At 43.2% G+C, this 10,797-nt stretch overlaps 1 protein-coding gene across 4 annotated transcripts in view; it reads left to right on the top strand.

Moving 5' to 3' along the window:
• Nucleotides 1–7: 7 nt before the first annotated feature.
• Nucleotides 8–10,797, top strand: part of Usp44 (ubiquitin specific peptidase 44) — a 43,016-nt gene continuing 32,226 nt past the window's right edge. For 2 of the 4 annotated variants that reach the window (XM_010629181.3, XM_010629177.2), the window contains exon 1: nt 8–191. The gene's annotated coding sequence lies outside the window, so the exon portion shown is untranslated. Of the gene's footprint in view, nt 192–10,455; nt 10,477–10,797 lie in introns of those variants that run through there. The other 2 variants (XM_010629178.2, XM_010629180.2) reach the window with 2 other exon arrangements.

The raw sequence follows: 10,797 nt of genomic DNA, 5'->3' as shown, positions 1-10,797 counted from the left end.
CGGCTGGGGGACCTCGGCCGACGCCGGACGCTCTCGGGGCCTGGGAGCCGCGGACGGGAAGACCTCGCTAGGGCTGCGGGGGAGCAGAACCCTGCCGCTGCCTCGTAAAGAGAAAGAAAGTGAACTGTAGTCATTGTCTCGGCGGCAACTTTGAGCTTTACTGGTGCGGTGACCCGGTCACTTCTTGCAGAGTAAATATTGGAAGTTAAAACAGTTTCGTAATTTGAGATTTCTCTTTTCCTACCACCCCATCCGCCTTGAAAGCTTAATTATCATCCGTGGCAAGGAATGGGGCTTCACAGCATGGAAATACGACCTCCTTGGGGCCCTTGAATTACTTATTTTCTGTTAAGTAGCTGTTTGTGTGGGGCCAAAGTAGGGGTGTGAGCGCTCCGGGCCCACAATTCTGTCCTGAGATGTCTTCCAGAACCAATGTTTTGTGTAAAACGAGGAAAAGAAGTCAGTTGTTTGAACAGATTAGGACCCAAAGGATAGTTAAGCGCATGTTTGTAGAATATTTCATAATCCCACTGAAATTGGATATACGTCCTAAAAGATAAAATTTTTCTATTCTTGGATCTCCGATCGCTTTGCCCTCCGATCTAAGAGTCTCAAGGAGAAGTTAAATACTGTGACACATTTAGGTTTTCTTCCGCCCGCTTGGGTTTCTGTGGCTTTTTGTGACTTTGCGGTGGACATCAGATTTTTCGGTTTAGCGTGTTACCGGAGGTCATCTAAGTTGAAATTGAGACATTCTGATATTGAACAAATAGTTCGACGTGTTACAGTTTAGAAGTTGAAATGTTTTGGCTGTTTTAATTGAGGAGCAGTCTTGATTTTTGTTTTCTGAAATCTCGTTTGCATTTTTTTAGCTCAAAAATTTCAAGTGATAAGTGAATTGGCATTTAGCATTCTATGCAGTGGTAGGCTTTGGAATGTTTAAAATGGAAACTGTTGAATATTTTGGTTAAATACCCAAAATGTTATTCCCCCCCAAAAAAAAATCCCTTTTTTCCCCTTGCAACCTCGAATCTATTTTCTCATTATAGCATTTTGGTGGTACTGATCCGGCTGTTGGAGGGTAGGGTCTTGATTGTTATCTCGTATTTTTGTGTGTCCCTAGTACTGCTTAACATGGCTGGGGGTGTGTGTGTGAAAGTATTGTTAAATGTGGTTTTTGAATGAAAAAAGGGAAGAGACATTTTGGCTGCTCGATAGCAGAAAAAGAGGTGCTTTGAAGTTTTCTCCCATTTCCTGCTGGGTACCAGAATCAGACGTGTTTGTCTGTGAAGGGAGTGGGCATGGGCCGGGAGTCCAACCTAGGTGGGAAATTGTGAGCCGGAATCACTCATTGCTTCCCCAAGGGACGGTTTTGCCATTGCTTCCAGCCTGAATGGTGACAAGTAACTAAAATATAGGGAGGGGAGAGTCTATAAATACTGGCTTTGTAACAAAAAGATTGTTGTAAAAAGTGCAACTACATTCACGGCACTTTCAGACACCATAGAAACTGAAGAATTCCCTTTCAGTGGAGCTTCCCCCCATAGAATAGAGCTGACTTTCGTTTAGGGTTGTGCTTCTTTGGCCAAACCATGGACCTGTAAGCTGGTTTGAGCCCTAGCACCACTTTAAAAAGGGGTATGTGTATGTATTGGAATGAGGGAAGCACCCAGACGTTTTATGCACAAAGTACAGTATTTGAATTCAATTTATTAGAACGTGATAGAATGTTCAGTTTGTTTAAATGTTACCCCTGTTGCTACTGAGTTACTTGCAGTGGGTCTTTTATAAATACATCGGTGTAATACTGGTCCTGTTGCTCTTGGCTTCCACCCACTTAGGGATGAGAGTAAGGAATTGCATAACCTGGAGGTATAAATTGCTTTCCAGGAGCTTGATCTTTTTTTTTTTTTTTTTTTTGTACCAGGGATCCAACTCAGGTTTTTGTGCTTGCAAGGCAGGTGGCAGAACCCCTGAGCTGAATCCCCAGCCCCAGGAGCTTGATCTTAAAACATCTTCAACCAGATTCAGTCTCTGCTTCTGGAGAGCCGTGTTAAGAGACACAGGGAAGGCCTGGGGAAAGAGGACCCTTTATTGTTTAATGAGGAGCCTGAAGCCAGATCAGGGTAATTACACATTGTAGATCTCTAAAGGAAGGAAGAATAACCAGGGCTTTCCCAGGGATAAAGGAAAGGAAGTGCATCATGATGGCGTGCGGAGGTGCCAGAGCACACAATAGGCAAAATAGCACACCTAACCTAAGAGGGAGCAGAGACAACTCGAGGCCCATTGTGCTCATTGGGGTCAGTCATTTGTTCTTCAGAAATATTGAGCCCTTTTTCGTACACCAAGTGCAGTGCTTGACCTTTGGCATTTTACAATCATCTCCCAAGAGGACAGGGTACTATGGTGGTTCCAAGAGGTAAAAAAGAAAAACAACCACTTGTAGGGACTAGGTAAGGTTTACAGTAATTACTGCAAACTATAGACAAAGCTATTTTCATTCTTACCCAAATGCATGTAATGATTGTGGTTTGTAATTACTAAAGCCTATCCCCTGCCATTTCCTCCTATATTTTATTATGCAAAATAACACATTTACCTACTTTTTTTTGTACTAGGGATCAAACTGGGGACCTTGCACTTGCAAGGCGGGCAGCGGAACCACTGAGCTAAATCCCTGGCCTCCACATTTACCTACTTTTAATAGCCTTTAGAGGATGCTTGTTACTGTTAAAAGAAACCTGTCTTATTACAAAAATACATTTATCAAAATAAGATTCAACAGGGCTGGGGATTTAGCTCAGTGGTGCCGCCACCTGCCTCGCAAGCTCAAGGTCCCGGTTCAGTCCTTGGTAGAAAAAAAAAAGATTCATCGTGTGTCTGCTTTAACATAGAGACAGTCATTGCATGTTAATAGTAGTATGCACATTACAATATTCAGAACAAAGAAATGGTCAAAGGAACCAACTTGATGACTTGGCTTTTATTTGCATAACTCTTACTTGCAGTATTGTAATGTGTAACAGCATAAAACCACAGTACTCTGCTGTGCAGTACAATCAGCAAAAATTACAGTACTGTATAAATAATATATACTGTACAAAAAGACATTGAGAGGGCCGCGGATTTAGCTCAGTGGTTCCGCCACCTGCCTCCCAAGTGCAAGGTCCTGAGTTCAATTTCCAGTACCAAAAAAAAAAAAAAACAACCCCAAAAAACAAAAAGACGTTGAAGCTCTAGAAAAAAAAAAAAGGTCAAAAGTCCTGGAGGTGGATTATAAGTTTGACCAGTTGTGAAACAGGTATGTAAATGAGGTATAACTGTATTAGACATCGTATTATCAGAGTAGTTCAATTCAATCAGAATGATTTCTTGGCACATGCTCTCCAATAACCTTTAAAATAAAACACAGCCGCCACCAGCAAGGCATCACATCGGCTAAATTCAGGCAGTGTGTTAATGCCTCATGTCAGAAAAGGCTAGGATGAAAGTGATAAAGACAATCCAGGGTATCACAGCGGTTATCATCAGTACTCCTTACTGCAAAACAGATGCAACATAGCAAATCAGGAAAGCATCTATTCCTATATTTCCTCACATGCACTTTCCGGTTATTTTAGCAACTTCCATGAATTCTTTGGGGGTTAGGTACAAGGGATCTAACTAAGGACCTTGAGCTTGTGAGGCAAGCAGGCAGTGGCACCACTGAGCTAAATCCCCTGCCCTCCATGAATTCTTCAAGATTATGCTAATCCCATGGTTAATCATTCATGAAGGAGCTTCTGCAGGTCATTGCAAGGGACCAGTAAAATAGTAATGAAATACTACCACAGAGCCACGAATCTGCTGAACTCTGTGAAAATCACTGGAAATGCCACATGTCCTTGACAGTGAAACTGGCATCAATGGAGCTACTGCTCTGTCCACCTCTGCAGTAGGCACCTTGGAGGACAGAAGGGCAAGGAGCTGTGACTGGCTGGAGTGTAAGACAAAAATTAAACACGTAGAACAATCACAGAGCCAAGAGTAACCATGATAATTAATTGCTCAGTAGTTTCCTGTGGTTCGGAAGTGTATAGATAAGCCTTGAGAAAATATGGGCACCCTTATGATAGGAGACATTTGTGTATATCGTTTCAAAGGTAACATCACTTCTAACGAGTGTGTTTATATCTGAGAATTTATTTAACTCCAAATGAATCAGTTTTCTTATCACCTGCTGAACTGCCAGAAACAAAGCAGTCCTTAGAAGGGAGCCGATAGACCGCACTGATAAACTTTCCTGGCCCTGGGGCGCAGCTGCGCACCTGCGCTGCCCATATCACATGACCAGCAGGTCTCATGAGACCACTCTCCAAGTCTCTCCCTTCTACAGCATAATGGGGAAACCATGTATTTTTTGGTTATATCCGAAAATCAGGTAGCTGATTTCTCCCCAGTGTCAGATAGTATAGTAATAAAATATATTTTGAAGACATTTGACCTTTCATGAATGCTGTATTTTTTGCATAGCATGCTTAATGAATGTGCCTAACATACAGTAGGCTGGCTACAGCACTCTTCAGTTAACCCAGGTTCCATTCCTGTCACTAGGTTGTTAAATGGTTGGTCCCTAACTGAGGCATTGTATATAGGGTGCCAATATTCAGAACAAAGGAGTGGTCAACTCAAAGATTTTGCTTTTATTTGCATAACTCTTATGTGCAGTACTGTAATGCATAACAACCTAAAACTGCAGCACTGCATTGTGCAGTACAATCAGCAAAAGTTACAGTACAAACAAGGTGTACCATAGGAGAAAGGACATTGAGGCTCTATCAGCAAGATGTACAAAACTGTCCAAAAAACGGTCCTAACTCCAAGCAGTGGTTCATAAATCCAAATAATGCACCTTGGTCGTAAGTCTGAACAGACCTTAAAAAAGGCGGGTTGTGGTACCTGGGATTTAGCTCAATGGTTCCATCACCTGCCTCGCAAGGGCATGAGTTCAATCCCGGTACCCAAAAAAAACACGCACCAAAAAAATGTGGGTTGTTAAACAAGGGATATCTGTACATCCTTCTGAGAGGCCTCAGGATTTCCTTTTCCTTTCCCTGTCCTGTCCTGTGATTGAGCTCGGGACCTTGTGCTTGCAAAGCAGGCAGTGGAACCACTGAGCTAAATCACCGGCCCCATCAAAGTTTTCTTTAATGAGATAAAAAAATGATTACTGTGACATGATTTTATATTGAAGTACAACAACTTTATACCCAATGGTACTTTTGGGTTTAGGTTTTGGTTTTGTTGCGGGGGGGTGTTCTGTTTTGTTTTTTTTGGTACCAGGAATTGAACTGGAGCCCTTGCGCTTGTGAGGCAGGTGGTGGAACTACTGAGCTAAATCCCCGGCCCTTGGTTTTGGTTTTTTTGAGACAGTGTAGTTCAGGCTGGCCTTGAAATCACTGTGTAGCCCAGGCTGTCCTCGAACTCCTGGTGATCCTCCTGCCTCAGCCTCCCAAGTGCTGGTATTACAGGCATGTGCCATGATGCCTGGCAGCAAGCATTTTACACCATTAGGATATACTCTTATAAGGGTTGTTTGTAAAGATTCTGTTCCAGAAACAGTCTGTGTGGGTGGTGTATATCATTTGTATGCCATGTTCACTGGGGCATGTTGTAAATTTCTTTTCCTGAGTCTCAGTGTTCAAAACCATTACTCTGTTAGCCTATGGCGAACAACTGGAATGATAATCCCAGCTACTAGTGAGGTTGGAGTTGAACTTGAAGATTGATTTGCTTGGATAGTGTGGAGGAGTGAGTTGGGATAGACAAGAACAGATGGAGACTACTGCTGATTCAGGAAGGATGTATTGTAATGTATAATAAAAATTGAGTTGTGGAAGCCAGGCATGGGGGTGTAAGCCTGTAATCCTAGCACTGAGGGAGGCTGAGGCAGGAGGGCCTTGAAATTTGATTCCTACCTGGGCAATTTAATGAGACCCTGTTCAAAGTAAAAGGGGCTGGAGATGTAGGTCTAGGTCAATGCACCCTGGGCTTGATCCCTAGTATTGCCCAAAACAAACAAACAAACAAACAAACAAAACACCACAATGTGGAAATGAATAATGACAGGGAGTAATAACCTATGTACTTAGATAACAGGTTAATTGTATATAAAAAAGGAAGAGAGGGAACAGTCCTTTAAAAAAAAAAAAGAAACTTTTTATTTATTTTTGTGATACTGGATTGAACCTAGGGTCTTTGCACTTTTTCCCAAGCTAGGCTCAAACTTGCTTTCTTCCTGCCTCAGTCTCCAGAGTGCTGAGATTACCGTACCCTTGTAGTCCCAGCTACTTGTGAGGCAAGGCAGGAGCTGGGGAGTTTGAGGCCAGCCTGGATAATTTCGTGAGCCCCTCCTGCAGGGGAAGAAAAGATCTCTAGCTGGGACTCTTTTTTTTAATTATTCATTTATTTATTTATTTTGGTACTGAGGATCGAACTCGGGTCTTTGTGCTTGCAAAGCAGTCCACAGAACCACTGGGCTAAATCTCCAGCCCCCATCCCCTGGGATTCTTGATGGGGTAAAGGAACCCTGGTGAGGCAGCCAGTGCAGGGCAGAACACTGAGCCTCTGCGGGCCTGTGGCACAGTGAGTTCATCGGGAAAAGACGCTTGAAGAGCTGTCAACATGCTCATGACCGGATCGCACCCAGCTGTGACTGACACTTTTTCCCACAGTGGTCCCAGCCACCGATGGGACAGCCATGCACGTGCCACTGGTGGACCAAGCCGGTGGGAAGGGGCTAAGGCCGATCAGAAAGATAGTTTATATGCTAGATTGTATGTTGCAGAGTTATAACAAAAACTAATTTGAGAGAGTCTTGCTGTGTGGTAAAAGTAAGCAGTTTTAAGCATGAAACAGTTTTTTTTAATATAGGAGAATGGTGGTACAGATTATTGTAATCCAGCCATCTATCCAATCTCATTCCAAACATGTTCACCGTATATGTAGTGCCATCATACAGGCACGAGTAATTTATCAGGACCTTTCTCTGTGGGAGCATAAACTGTTTTTGTTCTGTGATCTCTCTTTAAAATAAATGTATTGCCCCAGATCATACATCTGGCGTGCTGGAGCTGAGTGGAATTAACACCTACCTTCACAGTAGTATATTAGCAGTGAAGAGAAGTGCTGTGAATGCAGTAAGGAACATAGCAAGCAAGGGTCGAGAAAATACTCCCCTCCTCCTTTCCTTTCCTCCTGACTCTTAGGTCTTGGTGTGATGAGGCCCTCTGGGGAGACCGCCCTGCCTCTGAGCTTTGGCTCCAGGCTGGAGTGGGAACTGGAGATGGCGGTGCTGTTCCACTCATACTGTTTCCTTTCAGAAGCGAACAGCACACAGGGACCCTGCTTTAAAACATTAGCCTCATCATCTGTTAGTCCACCGTTCTCGGTTCAGAATCTTTGGATTTTAAAATGATTTTTGAGAACCTCTTTTAAAATGCAGATAACCCTGAAAGAAGCTAGACCTTAGATTTTAGCTGGCACCTTGATTTAGTTAACACCTTATTTAACTAAGAAGGATGAAACCCTGGCTAAAAATGATCGCCTTAGAGTCGGGGATTCAGCTCAGAGGTGCCATTGCCTGCCTCACGAGCACAAGGTCCTGAGTTTGATCCCTGATTAAAAAAAAAAGAGAGAGATTACCTTGAAGGAAACTAGCATTTATTATAATTTTATTATTACTAACAGCAAGATGTATGAGGGAATCAAACTCAGGACCTCATGCTTGGCAGGCAGGCGCTGTGCTACTGAGCTATATTCTCTGCCCTTCTCTGCATTGATTCGGTTTTTGTTTTAGACAGGGACTCACTGTGTAGTTCAGTCTGGCCTTGAACTTGTGGCAATCCTCTGAGTGCTGGAATAATAGGCATGCACCGCCATACCCAGCACATTTTGAATAAAAGTAGGTAGAAGAGAACCCTAAATTATTTCCTTAACCTCCAAATTGATTCAGTTTTCAGAACCAATATTTATTAACACTAAATCTACCTCTGCCTGTTTCTTCAGAACTAATAATGCACTGCTACACTTTTAATTTCCTTATGCTCTCAGGGTTAGCAGAGTCTCTTGTATCTGCTCACCTCTCTTTAGATCTCTCTGCCATTCAAATGTCTCTGTAAGCTACTGATATGATGGTGCCCTCCTCCTCTGCAGAATTCTGCAGGACTTTATATTCTCCGTAGATCCTGGATCAGTCTTGGGGTTGGTGAGGGCAAGTAAGTCCCCAAGTCCTGGCTGCCAGGGAGGGGTCTGGAATGGCACTGGGGCGTGTGCAGGTTCGTGCAGTCCCCTCGCCCCGCTGATCCCTCCTCAGCCGGGACAGGCCAGCACACAGGTCTTCGAAGCGTCCGCTCTGTTGGGGTGTGGCTGCCCACGTCTAGAGACAGACGGATCCTGGGTGCTGGGTGACCTTGTGGTGGAATTAGGGATAGAAATGGGGAGGCCATTTAAAACCCTCATTGCAGTTACCCTGGTGAAGCTCAGTTGTGGCTTGGACCAGGTTCATGGCAGTAAAATTCCTTTTTTCTTCTTTTTCTGAGATGGGGTCTTGCTAAGTAGTTAAGACTGGCCTTGAACTTACCAGATAGCCCAGGCTGGCTTCAAATTAATTCATGCCTCGGCCTCCAGAATGCTGGGATTATCGGCATGTTTCACCACACCCAGCCATAGTAGAATTACTAAGTAGTCTGGGTTAGATACAGCTTGAAGACAGAGCCAACTATTTCTCCTGAAGGACTGATGTGGAAAGAGAGAGGTCAAGGGTGAGTCCAAGGTGTTTGCCTCAGTACAGCCCCTAGAAGGACATAGGGTCCTGGAGTGTATTCATCAGTGATGTCCCATTAGCAGCTGTTGTTGAGTACTCAGGGTTCTGATTTGACCAGAGTTTAGATGTGTAAACTGAGAATGCCACTAAACTTAGATCATAAACTTAGAAAACCGTTTGAAGTATGTGTGCCAATGAGGGTTGGGACTGCCTGGTCTGCAGTCCATGCTGATACCCTATATCTAAAAGCGACAGAGTGAGAGACTTCATAAAGAGGTGGAAAGGAGCCAGTCAGCTTTCCCCAAGCAGTTTTCCTGGAGCCCTGGAGGTGGCAGCTGCAGGTGAATTTCATACCAACTCACTGTCACACTGCGTATGATCCCAGTGTCCTGGCCTAGGTCCTCATTTGCACCCTGAAATTTGTATTCAAGTTATGTTCAGTGAAAAACAATGTTTTATTATCACTGCTTTTTAAATAGAGTTCTGTTCATTGTTTACCTGCCACAGAAGTGTTTTTGACTTTAACTGATTAAGAAGCAAGTTCTGGAGAAAACAATAGTGTTATTTTAAAAAATAAGAATAAAACCAGGCATGGTGGCACATGCCCATAATCCCAGCACTTGGGAGGCGGAGACAGGATTGCCAGGTGTTTGAGGCCAGCCTGAACTACATAGTGAGTTCAAGACCAGCCTGAACTACACAGTGAGAACTGTCTTAAAAGGAAAAAATATAATAATAAAAAATAAAACTATTCTTTTTTGGGGGGAGTACCGGGGATCAAACTCTGGTCTTTGCGCTTACAAGACAGGCAGCAGAACCACTGTGCTAAATCCCCAGCCCAAAACTATTAATTTCAGATACGCTTAGACCTGCTACAATGTAAATAGCTCACTGTATTGCCATCCATCTACTCTTGTCTTCATTTGCATACACGTACGTTCCTGGGAATATTCAAATAAAAAAGTATATTCTCTTCTGCCAGGTGCAATTGTGCACCCTGTAATCCTAGCTATGTAGAAGGAACACGCAGGTAAGGCCAGCCTGGTAAATTTAGCAAGACCTATTTCCAAAAAAAGGCGTAGGGGATGTGGCTCAGTGGTAGAGCACCTCTGGGTATCTGTCCCCAGCATCACAAACACACACCATATTCTCCCTCTTCCTCCCCAAGGCAAACTGTCAGGTCTGTCCAGTCAGAGTATGTTATATAGTTGGGATTAAAGGTGTTGAGTTACTAAGTGGAAAGCCAAGTTTAATGTAATTAAATCCGATATTTAATATTCATTTAAGTAAATAAAGCTTAAGGTTTATTAAAATAGCTACTACGTATTGAGCATTTACCATAGGTCAGATAAATACTTTATGTCTCTCAGTCACTGAACCATCCTACTGACATTGGGATGATTTTTCCCTCTTGTGAATGAGGTTTCAAGAATGAAAACAATTCCTGGAAAGCATAAATCTCACAGTATGCTGCAGATGTTGAATTCAGACACAAGCATTTAGGTCTTGTTTTTTGTTTGTTTGTTTTTGGTATCGGGGATCGAACTCGGGTCCTTGCACTTGCAAGACAGAAGGCAGAACCACTGAGCCAAATCCACAGCCCTCAGATGCATGCATTTAACTGTGCTGGTGCTGAGTGACTCCACAGAGAGCTCAGCATATTTGTAAATGTTAGTATGATATGTTTTGGTCTTGGTAAATTTTTAAGAATAGAAATCTAGTTTTGGAAACTGCCCTCAGATTAAGATTTAAAAAAATCTCACTCTAGTTCAATGAAAAGTGGCCACTACCCATTTTCACCACTAGATGGTGACAGAAAATTAAAAACAAAAGAGCTAGTGGTAGAGAAAGTGGAAAGTGAAAGGTGTGTGCTCTGAGGACAAGGTGGTGAGATTAGGGGAGTCAGAGCAAGTGGAGAGAGAGAGAGAGAGAGAGAGCGCTAGGTACGGTATTATGAGGAAGGCCCAGATACTAGAGGCAGAGGGAGCAAA

Source organism: Fukomys damarensis, unplaced genomic scaffold (assembly GCF_012274545.1).
Source record: "Fukomys damarensis isolate Sample0158 unplaced genomic scaffold, DMR_v1.0_HiC HiC_scaffold_15, whole genome shotgun sequence".
NCBI classification, from domain to species: domain Eukaryota; kingdom Metazoa; phylum Chordata; class Mammalia; order Rodentia; family Bathyergidae; genus Fukomys; species Fukomys damarensis.
The sequence above is the reverse complement of the archived record's forward strand: the minus strand, read 5'-3'. Positions and strand labels throughout refer to the sequence as shown.